This window comes from Protopterus annectens, chromosome 12.part0 (genome assembly GCF_019279795.1).
Source record: "Protopterus annectens isolate FY-2018-M chromosome 12.part0, PAN1.0, whole genome shotgun sequence".
NCBI lineage: Eukaryota > Metazoa > Chordata > Ceratodontiformes > Protopteridae > Protopterus > Protopterus annectens.
In genome coordinates, this window is record NC_056746.1 from 359,092,590 (window position 1) to 359,105,482 (window position 12,893).

Sequence of the window (12,893 nt, forward strand, 5' to 3'; positions counted from 1 at the left end):
ACTCCAAATTTATTGCATATGCACAGCTGTTGCTGGTAAAGAAATGGGCAGCTATGGACCTTCCCTGCACCCGTCCTACACATCCTGAGCTTGTTTACCTACTGTCTGTCCCTCTTTGTGCCTCCTTTTTCACCACTTTCTATCTTCCCATTTTCTTTTCTTTAAAAGAAATTAGCGCGGGGGTTAGCGGGAGTAAGCACTTTTAAGCAGTAGTAAGTGGGTTTAAGCAAGTGTGTGCATGTGTGCGCTTAGCTAAGAGTCACGCAAACCCGTGCAAACTCTCTTACAACTGCTTAAAAGTGCCTTAGTCACTCTATGTCAGGACCCTTGTTCTGCTCAGCAGCAAAGCAAAAAATATCTCCCAGTCTCGAACCCCAGACCATTGACACACTAGACTGCATGAATTACCACTAAGCCACAGCAGATATAAAAACAACTTGGTGCTGAAATAAATATATCATGCATTACAATGAAGGAATGTAAATGGAAATTAGGAATGGCATAACACAAATCCTGTTCTGTTGGCATTTACCAGCATGACATGACTGTGAAAAGAAAAACAGCCATTCTAGCAGGGAATAATGTTACAGTAGCACCTTACAAACACCACACAGTATCAGACAAGGATAAACACTGGCAAAGTTGAATAGGGCAGAGGCCAGACTCCCAACCTGTGACTGCTTTACAAGGATGTCTCTGATTTGTAAACACATGTTAGTTGTGCCCCTCTGAACTACTCTGAAAAGTACTAACATTTGGCAGAAAAGTGGGGAATCACACTTAATGAATAATGTCAATAGGTGAGAATAGACACTGCTTGCACGTCAGAAAAGGTGTAGTAATACATATGCTCTGATTCCCAAGAAAGTCCCAACTGCAATATGTCTGTAATATATTGCAGGTGTATTTCACTTATATGTACCTTTCACTGAGGCCGTTCAAGTATATACCTGAGAGTATCTGAGGCCTGTCAGAGGCAGAAACACATAGACATTTCAGAATTCCTGCTGTTACACACTCTGCAAATAGCTTTGGAAGGAGTTCCACAAGCATGCCCTTATATAGGAGTACAACACAGAAATATCACAGGATGTAGCCATGTACTGCTAGCAACCAACTGTGACAATGCCATTGTGCCAGTGCTGAAAAGACTGGTGTGGTGCACAGACAAAGAATAATAGGCCAACCTCTAGCTACCATCTGGATATGTCCACAGGTGGGAGCTATGCAGACAGACTACGTGCCTTGATAGACTAACAGGTACAAAGCAACCCTGTATGTTCAGCAAGATAAACCTCACACGATAATAAAAAATGCTCTTTGCAGTTCTGCACCCCTACCCAAAGGTACAACATACCTGCATATTCAGACAAAAACAAGGGTGTAGGTAGGCATACTCAGTACTGAAATATGTCCAGTTGTGTTGAGCAGCCTGTGCTAATGTCAACCCAAACAAACCACAAACTGTTCAGAAGTGAGTAACTTAATAATTACAGTATAGCAGTACACAAACAGTGCATGTGCCACAGGAATACATTGCAATAACCACATTTGTATGGCAGTTAATTGTCTAATTCAGAAAGAAAGTACATACTCCCATGTATCCTGTGTTTGCATTTGGAGGGGTGAGTACATGTCTACACTGAGAAGTGTGTACTAGAAGCAGCAACATTCAGGTTTGAGTACAACATGCATATCACTGGCTACAACCCTAGCTTCAGATAAGAGACAAATACCAACCTTCTGACTGACACAACGGTGTCCAGAGCAAACAAGCATGGGCCCCACCTTGGAAAGCTGAAAGGGTTACACCCACCTAACCTAGCATTTTATAGCAATGGTCTGCAATCACAGTGAGTACTGCAATCACCATACAGCAGGCTGCATGCAATTACTGGATGGTGGGCAGCAATTGGTGCAAAGGCTGTCACATGCACATGTGCAGATACCTAGAAAAGCAGGCTGTACCTGCTGTCCACACATGCAATAATATCATTGCAGAAACAGGGAGACAGAGAGCGGGAGAGAAACAGAGACAGAGACACAGAGAAAGAAACAGAGACAGAAATAGACACAATAACAGACAGAGAAATCCCAAAACAAACAACCAAAATAAAAAAAAAAACAACAAAACAGTAACAACAGATGGAGCAGGGAAAACAAAGGTAAGGTATGTAACTCATATGTATGTGCCAGCATGTAGTAGATGCTCCTGAAGAGTACTCTACACACTGCAAATTATCCATATGTGGCAGAAGTACATATCTATCTGTATCTACACATGTGCATAGGGCAAGGGACATACTGCAACTGTTAGTAAAGGGTGGACACATATATGTCGTTGAAGGTTGTTATGTGCATATATCTATGTAGGTCACAGTATGAGGCATAGAAAACAGCATGCAGTGCTGATATATGTCATGTGGTGGTTAAACGCTGTGGGACTGGTTTGTCAGATCTGCTGTGTTACAGCCAGTGAGGCTTGCTAAAGCTACATGGGCTGAGGACACCAAAATGCATTCTGCACAGCACTGTGCAATATAATCACATAACTGCACATCCCACAACTGTCGCATAAGTGATATCCCCACCATGAAAGGTGGACTGTACATGTGCCTATATGTACATCCATATGTACAGCAATGGATGTGTACATGTATGTGTATGGATATATATATATATATATATATATATATATAGAGAGAGAGACATGAGGTCATATGTACTGCAACAGGTGTGTGGTGACCAAGGCATGGACTGTAGACAAGTGCCAATACTGCAGTGCCATTCCTCCTTTCCAAGACACTGTACCTGTTAAATATCACATAGGTAGAAATCTACCTAACACTGAAGGTGTGATAAGGGAACATGGGACACAGGTGGACAGTAGCCTCCCTTTTGATAAAGACTGTGCCACACTAGACTTGTAATCTGTCTATGTGGTATGTGTCATGACAACAGGTGTGTCATGTAGGGATATATAGGTCAGTGTTCCCCTCTACTCATCACAATGTCCCGTGTGGTATGTAGCTCACATGACAACTACAGCAAGTGGAAAGGCCACAGCCATACCTCACAAAGGGTAATACTGGCCTCAAACAGATGCCCTATGCAGACTGACTCACAAAACCACAGCTAGACTGTATTGCATACACCCACACAGAGGTGACCTCTGCCGGACATACAGAGGTATGTCAGACCCATAGCTGTGTGATAACCACCATGGCAACATATCACAATCCCTCCAGGCTACATGCACTAGGGCACTAAACCTCATCAGCTCACTAAACAGCACATGCTGGAGGGATAGGTTCCTAACTCAGAGATATGGCATACTCTGGAAAAGACCACCTAGCAATAGCAAACTAGGCTCCTCATTAGCAGTTGTCATAAAAAACCCTGATGATTGTTTGGGAGATTGGTAATACACCCCAGGAATCCCCTCTGTGGTTCTGGTTGACAGGGGCAAATGAAATCAAAGTACATGTGTGACAAAGGCCAGGGTAGCATATGGCTAGGCTGCTGTAGGTTCTAGGGCCAATAGCATCTCACCTACCTATGACACTATGCACTCACACATGTACTCAATGCAATACCTGCTATGTGAGGTTGAATAAGTGTAACGCTGAATGTGTGCAAGGTCTGTAAAGGTGTGATATCATAGTGTGAAGTTGTATCTGACATGGTAGTGTCTATCCTAGCTGTGAGGCCAGCAAAAGATGTGTATGTTATTGTTAGGCAGACATAGTACTATGGCATATGATGTGATGTAGTTCCTTGTTGACGACTGTAGTGTCCCATTGTAGGCTAAAGCAATACATGTATGTTTAGTGAGTGGTACTGCTGGTGAATCTGATTCCCATATGAACTGTAGTACTACTTGAAGCTGTACGCCTAGACAGCACAGTATGGTGTGTGTTCACATTGCTTGGAAACACTGTCTTGTGTGTTTCCTGTAGTCTGCACAGAGGACATAACTCAGGTATAAGGGTTTGTAAGTAGTGGCACACAGTACTGTATGGTACACAGGTAAAGCTAATCTGTGTTGGCATACCATGGTGTGTTGCATGTTTGTCTGATGTGTGTGTAATTATGCCTGTACCATGGCCGCAATCATATGTATGTTACAGGGTATACGTGTGTATCTAGCAACATATATACACTGTTACAGCAGTATGCCACCTATATTAACAACTGTGCACATATGTTAGGCAGGGCTATGGCATCAACGACTATGGTGGTTTACTGGTACTACTGTAACTGTACTTTATATTCATTGCAATGGATGACATCTTTGTTCGTGCATTAGTGTAATATATACCCCTGTGGCGAGGTTGTGCATTGTGTCACAAACAGTGTGCCGGGTACTGTTGTATAGTGGTTTGATATAATGTGCCAGGCACTGATAGTCAGTTGTGGACTGAGAACCAATATGTGGTATTGAACGTGTGTATCCCCTGACAGACAAATGGATGGTATATATGGCAGTGAAGTGATATCTGTGGTTAAGGGTGTAAAGTGTGCAGGACTCACTCACACATATTGTTCATTTTTCTTTCAGCCTGATGGCCCACCAACATAACCCTTCTTACACAGCAGAGGAGGAAGAGGTGATCCAGCAAAGCCTGGTGCAGCACTATACACTGCCAGCACCAGAATGAGCGGACTGCACTGTGGCAAGATCTTGTTCATCGGGTAAATGACATAGGCATGCATAACCGGACATATAAGCAGGTACGCCATCACTGCAGTGATTTAATTAGACATGTCCGGCGGTGTGGGTCTGATATCCAGAGACAACAGCTTACCACAGGTGGTGGGGTGGCCATTCATCCCCCCTCACCAGAGTGGAGGAGCTGCTGCTAAGCATGGTGGCTCCAGGACAACAACAGCAACTCCCACACACATGTGTCTTCATGGAGGCCGGAGCCACCCAGCATGTTCACATGGAACGTGCTGGTAACATGCCCTATCTGTAGACTACAGTTACCTGTATTGTTAGATTATGTCTACGTGAGATGTTTACTGTGTGTTTAGCAGTTGTGCTACCTAGTGTTGTGCAATACTGATATTTGGAATATTATCTGTGCACCTGTGACTGTCGACTGTTGTTCTACTGTAGTTTAGCAAACCCACAGTAGCAATGTCACAGTTGTGGCCACTGACGAACTCTCTCATATTCTCATAGGTCCCTCTGGTGTGACAGCAGGGCAGATGATCCATGCTGGTGAGTGTGGTATAACTGCAATGTTGGTAATGAAATGTGCATGTCATAGGTGAGGTGTAGGCCATGTAAACGTAACACACCTACGCATAATGCATGCCATGCATGTTTGCTGTAAGACATTGCACAGCTCAGTAATGTCAGTAGCTGCCTCAATGACATGCAATACACAGAGCATCAGACACAGTTGTGGCATCACGGTACTGCACATTGGATAGCCATAGTTGCTACAGCTGTACACAACATAACACATTTATCATATGCAGTATACCTCAACATGCTACATATGGCATTACCACACACCTGCTGTAAGGTCACACTTCAGTATCCCACGTCATCCACACAGACATGATAAACCTCAGGGGTAGAGGCCTATCATGGGGCTGTGTAACACTCTTCAACACATAACACAGTCATGTTAGGCAATGTTCCCTATTGGGCACCCACACACCCATGTACAAAGTGGCTGTGTAATTGTGAATGTAGCCACGGCACTGCAGTACAGGTACAGCATGCTAGGCGGTGGACTGTCACACATTAGTAGCTGTGAGTGACCACATGATGCATGATGATGATGGCTCATGGTACTACACCTCATCCAGTTACAGTGACCACAGTACTACACATAGCAGTCATTGCTTTGCACCTCAATGATGTGTGTGTGCAAACATATGCACCTATACACAATATGCATAGCATGTTGTGTGTGTGCTTACATATGCCAGTATACACAATATGCATAGCAGTCGCCATCTGTACAAAGTGACACATATATGTCCTGGAATGCTATTGGGTGTATAGGTCACATGACACACATTGGGTATGTGTGTTTAATGTTGCAGTCGTGTAGCATACCATGTCATGGCTGGCACCGACATATCTGCAATATGTCCCACACTCACCATAACCACTGTACAATGGGCATGTCAAGCATTTGGATTCCTTCACATCTACAAGCACCACTCATCCCATGTGTGTACACAGCATGCATGTGCTACACCTGTGCCCAGTATTATCTGCTATGGGCACAGACACTGTAATCAGACATGGAACTATATGTGTCACACAGATAACACATGCAGCCATGGTATGTATACCTGTGAGTGATGGTGCACAGGACATTGCAGAGCTGATAATACTTGCACAGCAATGTTGTGTCCATGTACACATGTTCCCAGGGTGTAGCTAATCACTGAACAACTACACACATGCATCAAAGCCATGTATACTGTCATGAAATAGGGCCATCTACACTTGCACTGCATGGTCTTGAGCAACACATATTCTGCATGCTGACACGTGTGAGCTGACTGTTTGCCTTGTGATACTGTCACCCACTTTCACCCACTATTGATTATGTGTTGGATTGCTGGTGTGTGTGTGTGTGTATCTGCTGTAGAGAGGAGTGTATTTGTGTGCATGTGTTCATGTGTGCATGTGTGCATTTGTTCATGTGTGCATGTGTTCATGTGTGCATGTGTGCATGTGTTCATGTGTGCATGAGCGCATGTGTGCATGTGTTCATGTGTGCATGTGTTCATGTGTGCATGTGTACATGTGTGCTAACATCATGTACAAATTGTAAAGTGTGTTTCCTATCTTCCTCTCACAGGTGCTGAGTTTGGGGTGGCTGAATGCAGCAGGGAACCTGACGTCAGTGCCACAAACAGTGGAGATGATGAGACATGTATTGTGTCACAGGCAGGCTTGACAGGGTCTGTCATTGGTCCGGCAATCGACATTACACAGCGTTCAACTCCATCTATGTGCATACTCATACTGCCTATACATCCTTCATCACCAATGGCCTTAGCCGGGGGACAGCATACAGTTGGCATTGACCAGGATACTGTGGTACCTATGGCACCTGCATCCCCTCACAGCAGCCATACCCAGATTCCTGGAACAGTACCACATAGGCAGATGTCCAGGGGTTCTTGTGGGGAACACCGCTCGTCGTATTGCCCCTGGCAGACATGCCCTCACAGGTCTTACAACCATGACTATGTTCTGGGCTGTAATGCAGGCACAGGCACGTATGGAATGGTACACCAGACAGGCCTAAGTGTGCAGAGGGCCCATTACACTGCTATCAATGACAGCATCTATGACCTTGCCGGTGCCATCCGGAATTACACCGAGATCATTGATAGACATTTGGGGAGACATTAGATGCCCTCTACAATGTGTTTTCCATGAGCCAGGACCATGCGGGACAGGTGAGACATTGACACGGACGCATGCCAACAACATCAACAGCTTTCAGTCATCACGGATGGCCCACAGATCACAGCCACTCCCGTAGTGGCAGTACCAGCCCCAGCAATGCTGGGGCTGGCCTGTCGATTGACCATCCTAGTAGACCAAGTGCACATGGCTCTGGCCAGTCCCAGCAGGGACATGGGTTCACTCAACATACCTCTGCCTCTGATGATAGTATCTAGTCAGGGTTGGTACCCGATACTGTCCGTAGCACCCCTGCCAGGCACAGGTACTGTGTCCGTGGCCAGAGACAGTGATCTGTACAGCCTGGCAGGTGCAGTCTGTGGCTGTCCCACAACCTCCCGTATATGGCAGCCACATGGTGGAGCTATGTGCATGCAGACACACACATGTTAACCAAACAACTAGGGCTCACACATACACACACATTACATCAACATTGGCCCATGCTATACTGTTGTCCCTCACACACACACACGCACACACAGACATGCTGATTGGATGGGTCAATGTCGGGCTCTGGCAAACCAACACCACACCCTGTGCATATGATGACACCTGTGCCACCTCCTGTCATCTGTAACATTGATGCAGGAACAGGCTAACATGGTGCTGATTCACAGGGTGACATTATAGCAGTGTAGCAATATTAGCAAGTTGTCAACAGGAAAGTGTAATGATATCCTTGTAGGTATATCTGAGCAGGCATGATGCATCAAAGCTCTGATTGTCAATGTAGAATTGTTTACACCAATGTTAGGTCTGAGTATGTATCGTCCGGCCATGTGCCACTTGGCTGAAGTGTAGAGTGTTGCCAGCATGTGTTAGTGAGTGGACAGTACATGTGTGATGTGTGCAGTACAGATTAGCAGGTGTACCTCTGTGAACATGGTGGATGTGCACTGTCTGCATGTACATGCATAGTGGACACATGGGATGTGTGACATACCCTGTTTTACACATTGTTAACATCTCATAGTATCTCTCGATGGCCAGTATGCATTCTACTACAGATATGTATTAACATGGGTGCACATGTGTATATGGGTTGACACTATGATGTGGGGATACTGTTAATATCTGTCAATGTTTTGCATTCTGGTAGTATACACAACCTAAATAGCATGACTATAACCAGTCATTAGATGATGTCCTGACAACTGACACACAGTTGTAGGGAACACAGTAACAGCGGGATCCTTCCGGTACTATACTATAACAGTAACCAGGAGTATTGACCACCACCCATTCCTGGGACCACACCTATTTGGCATATAGGCCTCTTAGGTACATGTAAGCACACTAGGGATATGTCCATCCACATCTGGAAATGCATGCATTGGCCTGCAATGCATTCTCTGGATGTGACACATATCCTACACAAGGGTATCATACAGACAGATACATGTTGTCCAACACATGCTGTATTGCACTAAGCCGACTATGGCATAGTCATCCACATTTACTATACATACTATTTCGACAGTACCACATAGGTGGTAGCCCCCGACATGTATGTTGGGTACCAATGTGCACCTACGGCCACGTGTTATGTCATCTGTCCCTTGGTATCCACATATCCAGAGGTATTGTGGAGTCCCTCGGTGTATCACATAAGACATTAGGGGCCTGAATGTATATTCAAGGCTGTTGTACACCTATAATGACTGTCCATTATTGCCAGTCATTGTTGTGTATGAACATGTCTGACATATACCCCAGGCATGTACCCTCACTCACACTACTCTATAGTAACTGTCATGGGTGTGTGTGACACAGATGACCTTGGCCACAGATCACTACAGTGGCCGGCCTTGTCACATACATACATATGTGACCTACGATCTGAGAAGCAGCGGCACAATCTGTCAAAGGAAACAAATGTATTCATGTAGTATGCAGGCTTCACATCTATGTACTAATTGAGGTCACATGTACATATATTTATTTGCCACACAGATACCTGATGTGTGCAATGCACATATTGTTTTAATCCTGATATGTCATAGCATAGTAAAAGCAAAACCCACACCGCATTGACCAACAGTGTCACACACACACACACTCACCAATTGCAGGTTTCAAACCCCTATCTAGCTATGCTATGACACTAGAGAGATGTGCAGTAACATGATGCGCTATATGCCTTACTAGGTGTTTTATTTTCTCCTGCTATATTTGTAGGATGCGGACATCATCCGACTTTCCAAAGAGGAATGCACCTCTTTTAATGTGTTTTCTCAGTCTCCAAAAAGGGCACTCCTCTCATAGGAAATCACACACATACAGTCAGCATTCAGAGAATTCAAACCCCTACCAATGTTATGACACTAGCGATATAAGAATTAACAAGACACGCTATATGTCTTACTAGGTGTTTTGTTTCCTCCTGCTATATTTGTAGGATGCTGACATCATCAGACTTTCCAAAGAGGAATGTACCTCTTTTAATGAGTTTTCCCAGTCTCCGAAAAGGGCACTCCTCTCAAAGGAAATCACACACAATCACCCCTCCACACACACACACACACACACACACACACACACACACACACACACACACACACACACACACACACACAGTCAGCAATTACAGCATTCAACCCCCTACCTAGCTATGTTATGATACTAGAGAGATATGCATTAACACGAAGCGCTATATGCCTTATTGGGGGTTTTGTTTTCTCCTGCTATATTTGTAGGATGCTGACATCATCAGACTTTCTAAAGAGGAATGCATCTCTTTTAATGTGTTTTCCCAGTCTCCAAAAAGAGCACTCCTCTCAAAGGAAATCACTCACAGTCAGCAATTGCCGGATTCAAACCCCTACCTAGCTATGTTATGATACGAGAGAGATACACATTAACACGACATGTTATATGCCTTACTGGGTGCTTTGTTTCCTCCTGCTATATTTGTAGGATGCTGACATCATCAAACTTTCCAAAGAGGAATGTACCTCTTTTAATGTGTTTCCCCAGTCTCCAAAAAGGGCACTCCTCTCAAAGGAAATCACACACATGCACACACAGTCAGCAATACCAGGATTCAACCCCCTACCTACGTTATGATATTGGAGAGATACACATTAACACTGCACACTATATGCTTTACTGGGTGATTTGTTTTCTCCTGCTATATTTGTAGGATACTGACATCATCAGACTTTCCAAAGAGGAATGTACCTCTTGTAATGTATTTTCCCAGTCTCCAAAAAGGGCACTCCTCTCCAAGGAAATCACACACATACACACCCCCAACACACACACAGTCAGCAATTGCAGGATTTAAACCCCTACTTAGCTATGTTATGACACTAGAGAAATACGCATTAACACGACACACTATATGCCTTACTGGGCAGTTTCTTTTCTCCTGCTATATTTGTAGGATGCTGACATCATCAGACTGGACATGGTAATGTGTGTACACTTTGTTTTATGCAATCCCAGGAATGAGCCATGTGGGTCGGCAGGTGTCAGCAGCTTGAACAGAACCACATCATTCTTAGCTTGTGTTATCTATCTGTGGACAAATTGACATTCCTTCATATGTCAACACATATTTATGCACAGATTGTTGGTTTTGTAGATACGACATGTATCTGGGATGTTGATAAAGGGCTATTCAAAGTCTATGTGAGACATGTGTAGCTCTGTTCAGTGATGTATGTCCTGGGTGGCTGCTTTGCAAACAGTGTAGCATGTTTGGGAACCATGATCTGCACATGAACATACCACAGTTGGTAGGGTTGTGTGTTTGTCAGCTTCCAATAGCTCTGTTTATGACTTCAACCATGATGGACTCCATGGCCTTGCAAATCAGACTTCATAGGCTTACTGGACTACACTTCCCATGGTGTGTTGTGCACCAACACTTGTGGGGAGAGTCATATGTTGCTGTAACACATTCAATGGTTCCAGGTCCTGTGGAGAGGGTGAGGCTCAAAAGACTGTTCAGGTGCAGGGTCTGTTTGTTCTGTAGTTCATTCATGACACATATAGGGAAACAATGTAATCCAATTGCTGCCATGCTTTCGGCTTTGGGGGGAGCTGTTCACCCATTCTACATGTGATATCTCCAGGTATGATGATAGCGATTTTCGGCAGTGGGAGGTAGGTATGTATATATGGGCCTGTCTGACAGGATGTCGGCATTGTCAGTCAAGTACAGTTGGTCCGGACTCAGGACATATATGAGTGTACATTGCTATTTATGACATAGCTGAAGGAGGTGTCATGATTCCGTCTGGACTCCTTTGCAGCTACTCTTTAGAAAACACTGACAAACCTGAGCACTAATCCCTGTTATACTCTTTTTACACACTTAACACCCTACTGATCCTTTGTGATCAGTCTACAGAGTATGTCATCATAATATCCTGGCATGTCCAGGGGTCGGTTTCGTGTGTACTCTCCAGTCCAGCTGGTGAATATTGTGATTTTGACCCAGTGTCACAACTGCCTCATGTACACAGACAACCCTCTCCTCCTCACAACAAACTTAGATATATGTGAGAGATGCAACTATATTGACATACAGGAGGGAGGCTGAGCTCTCTTGACTCATGACTGGCACAGTCTATCAGGTGGTGAAGGTAACCACACACACCACATATCAGTCTCACATAAACCTATAGCGACAGCAATCAAACCACATTATCACACATAAACATACTCGGAGGCTCTAAATAAACTCTGCCTAAGCAGCAGGGACCTCCAAAGCCGACACACAAACAACTGCTACCCCACTACAATACCCACATATCACATAGTTCACAATGTCAGTGTGCCACACAGTCACTGGCTCTTTGGGCTAAGCAACACACCTAATACACTTGTAATAGGTGACAGTTATTGTCAGACACACTGATGTCCCACTCACCAGGCCGGACAAGGGGATGGTCACTTTGAGCTGTCTGTTGGGTGCCAGGATCTTCCACATAACACATGCACTCAGGTCACTCCACAGCAAGTACAGAAATGGCTCCATCATTGTCCATGCTGGTGCAGAAAACCTCGGACGTTCCTCCATGGAAAACATGACATGATACATAGAGGAACTCTCTGATTATGTAGGCCAGGCCAGTATGACCCTGGCCTTGTGTAGTATCTTACACTCACCAAGTATGATGTCACAGTATACAGACAAACGTATCATGTTTAACAGTTGGCTAACATATTGGTATCATTCATAGGGGATCCAGTTTCTGTCAGCCTGGGGTGACATGCTCGACATGCCACGTAGCTTTGCTATGGACAGCTTGCACCTGTCACCCTTGGACTTTCGAATACTGGCTAAAGCTCTTGCTACCACCATAGTGGCTTTTTTAAGCAGGGCTCAAAAGACAAACCCACCTCCATAGACATTACAGAGTAAATTAAACTAAGGGTAATCTTGCTCAGCACCAGATGTGTTACTCTCAAATTGTGCCTACTCAGGACT